General features: G+C 51.6%; 2 non-coding genes across 2 annotated transcripts; both read right to left on the bottom strand.

Annotated features, from left to right (window-relative positions):
• Positions 1–484: 484 nt before the first annotated feature.
• Positions 485–559, bottom strand: trnat-cgu. The gene has a single exon. It is a non-coding gene; the product is annotated as a tRNA-Thr (tRNA).
• Positions 560–1892: 1333 nt separating this feature from the next.
• trnak-cuu lies at positions 1893–1970 on the bottom strand. Its single transcript has one exon. It is a non-coding gene; the product is annotated as a tRNA-Lys (tRNA).
• Between the last annotated feature and the right edge of the window lie 1627 nt (positions 1971–3597).

Raw genomic sequence — 3597 nt, 5'->3', positions numbered from 1 at the left:
AAAATTGAGCTGACAAAACATTCCGCATTACCACCCTTTGTTCTTCTCTTTAACCAAGCACTGACAAAGCGTAGAACGCTCAAACAAGGGGCAACGATGCTCTCCACGCATGCGTTAGCGGACCACGTGTCCTCGTCCAGCCAAATTCTGTGTTTGCCGACAGACACACGCGGAAACGGCAGCGGCGGAAAAGCTTCCTTATAGCTGTCCGCGTGGGGTTAGGGGTTGGCTCGAACCACCAAACACATTTTCGGTTAACAGGGCTACGAACGCGCTAGTGCACTGATGGCAACCACAGAGGACGTGGACAAAAAAACGGTGCCACGCTCCATAACATGTTTTGTGCGTTATAGACAGAAAAAACATCTAACGGCTGAGCGCACCACGAGCTCAGACGCAACATTTGGTCCCGCGTTGCAGCAACTGAAACCGTGTCAAGAGACTGACACCCCGTTGGGAAGGGACGAGGGAGAGCCAAAAGATACGCCCAACGTGGGGCTCGGAACCCACGACCCGGAGATTACGAGTCTCATGCTCTACCGACTGAAGCTAGCCGAGCCGCTGCGACGGACTTTGCCTCGTGGCCTGGTTCGCGGTGTTCTCTATAAGGTGTCCCCTCAAAATTTTCACAGAGCCAAGCGGAGGCGTGTTTTTTCATCCACATAAGGCTTTGAGGAAAACCTCTCTTTGCGGTAACGCTAGGGTTAAGCCTAACAGTAGGCTTAACGCATGGGGGTCACCAAACTCAGATCCCTGGAAGGGTCCTTGGTCCTGCGAGCTATAGCTCCAAGCCCAATGAAACCACACCTGAATCAGCTAATCACGGTCGCTCCAAGCAGACTCTAAAACTCTAAACTTCCGGGCAGGTCTGTTAGCTGGCTGGAGCCAAACTCTGTGGCCGGACGTGGCCCTCCAGAACGGTTTGGACACCCTTGGCCTAGAGTGTCCTTTGTTTGTTTTTAGCCATGCTGTGTGCTGGGGATCACAGTTTGAACAAGCAGAGCAGGCCGATAACATGCACAATCACAACCCAGGGTTTAAAATTCCGGTTTCAGGACTGAGAGCGGGCCCTGAAGTGGCAAACGCTCCTTAATGTCCCAAAGGCAAAACGTGAGCCATACAATCAATCATTTGGAGGGACCCAACCTTCCAACCGGAAACTGAAAATAACAAACGATGCTACTAGGAGTGTGACAACTCCGATTGGAACTCTTGTCCGAACTCCTGAAGAAGTTCTACAAGGTTCAGGCAACTTCCCACAAAATCCAGGGCTGAGTGGGTCGGATCCCCGGTGGTGTGGCCTACATACAACTAGTACTATCGTGGCATTTTTGTGGTACTCCTAAGGGGAGTTTTGAGCAGGACCCTTCCCTTGGAACACAGGACTTGCCCCTCCCGGAACAAAAACATGAAACACTCCGTGTACACGCCACAAGCAAAAATTTGAGCTTGACCGAACCCTTCGCTTACCACCCTTTTGTCTTCCTCTTACACACAAGGCAAACTGAGCACAAGCTGGAAAAGCGTCAAAAGGCTTAACGAAAGGCTGCTCCACGCATGCCGTTCGCGGACCACGGGTCCTCGTCTGTAATAAATTCTGTGTTTGCAGAAACACACGGGCGGAAAGGCAGGCGGAAAGCTTTCCTTCGTCCTGAGTGGGCTCGAACCACCAACCTTATCGGTTAACAGCCGATACGCGCTAGGCCCCGCAACTTGCGCCACAGAGAACGGACGGTGGCACCTCCACTGGGTTGCGGTGACAAAAAAAAATCTATACGCTGAGCGCACCAACGAAAGCTCAGAAGCAACAATGTGGCACGCGTCAGCAAACTGAAGTCAAGAGACTGAGACCCGTTGGGCAAGTGAGAGGGGCGAGGGAGAGCCAAAAGATACGCCCAACGTGGGGCCTCGAACCCACGACCCTGAGATTAAGAGTCTCATGCTCTAAACCGACTGAGCTAGAGCCGGGCTGCTGCGACGGACTTTCCTCGGGTCTGGTCGAGGTTCTCATAATGTGCCGCAATTTCACGAGAAAAACCGAGGCCTGTTGTTTTCACACCAGTCCTTGAGAAAACCTCTTGCCGGGTAAGCAGGTTTGTAAGCCTAACAGTAGTCTTAGAGCAGGGGAAGGACTCCAAACTCAGTCCCTGGAAGGGTCCTTGTCCTTACTGCCGATCTTATCTCCAAGAACCAAATGAAACCACACGCGGAAGCAGCTGAATCAAGGTCCTCTCCAAGCAGACGTCTAAAACTTCCGGTCAGGTCTGGTTTTAGCTTGGCTATGAGCAAACACTCGGCCCGGAACAGTGCCACTCCATACCATGTTTGGACACCTTGGATCTAGGAGTGACCTTTTGTTTGTGTTTTAGCAATGCCTGTTGCTGGGGATCAGAGTTTTGGAACAAGCAAGCAGAAGGCGAACTAACATGCCACCATCAAAACCAGAGTTAATATTTCGTTTCAGGGAGAGAAGCGGATCACTGAATGCAAACGCTCCTAATGTGCCTCCACCAAAGGCACAAAGTGTGCCATACATCCAATAATTGGAGGACCCCCACAACCTACAACCGGGAAACTGAAAAGATCAAAGATGCTACTAGGAGTGTGAACAATCGCTTGACCTCTCTGTTCCAAACTCCTGAGAGGCTGGACAGTTCAGGGCAACTTTCCCTAAAAACATCCAGGCATGGAGTTCTGTCCCGCTGTGTGCATACATCACAACTATTTTCGTGGCCATATTTGTGGTACTCCTCGAGGGAGTTCATTGAGCAGGACCTCCCTGTAAACACATGCTCACACCTCCCGGAACAAAACATGGACACTCCTTGTACCCGGCACAAAAAGAAAAATTGGTAGGTGACAGAAACCCTTCGCTTACCACCCTTTGTGCTTCTCTGAACACAGAGGCAAACTGACAAAAGCTGGTAAACGATCAAACGGTGGCTTTTACGGAATGCTGCTTTACGCACGCATGGCGTTTTATCGGTGGAACACGTGTCGCGGTTCGGCCCAATTCTTTTTTTTTGCAGGACAAACCGCTGCGTAAGTCAAAAGCCAGGCAGGACAAAAGCTTCCTTCGTCCCCTGTGTGGGCTCGAACCACAAAACTTTCGGTTCGTTAAAATCCCTGTCCAGACAAGCGCTAGCCGATTGCGCCACCGAGTATGGACTTCACGGTGGCAACCTCCACTGGGTGCACGGTGACAACAAAAAAATCGACGCTGATCTCACCACGAAAAAGCTCATGACCGAAACATGTTTCCGCGGCGTCAGCAAAACTGAATGTCAACGGAGGACTTGCGACCCCTTGGGCAAGGCCTGGGGGGGGGCCAAAAGATACGTCGCCAACGTGACGGCTCGAACCCAAGACCCTGAGATTAAGACGCCTCCATGCTCTACCGACGGAGCTTAGCCCCGGCCAGCTTTCGAACGGACATGCCACCGGGCGGTTCCGCGAGTTCTCATAAGTGGCCCATTTCACGAGAAAAAATCTAGCTGTTTTTTTCACACAAGGCTTGAGGGAACAACCTCTGCGGGTAAAAGCTATGGTTAAGCCTAACATTAGGCTCCTAGCAGCCTGGGGGGTCCCAAACTCAGT

The sequence above is a fragment of the Cyprinus carpio genome, unplaced genomic scaffold, assembly GCF_018340385.1.
Source record: "Cyprinus carpio isolate SPL01 unplaced genomic scaffold, ASM1834038v1 S000000191, whole genome shotgun sequence".
NCBI classification, from domain to species: domain Eukaryota; kingdom Metazoa; phylum Chordata; class Actinopteri; order Cypriniformes; family Cyprinidae; genus Cyprinus; species Cyprinus carpio.
This window is presented reverse-complemented; position numbering and strand designations above follow the sequence as displayed.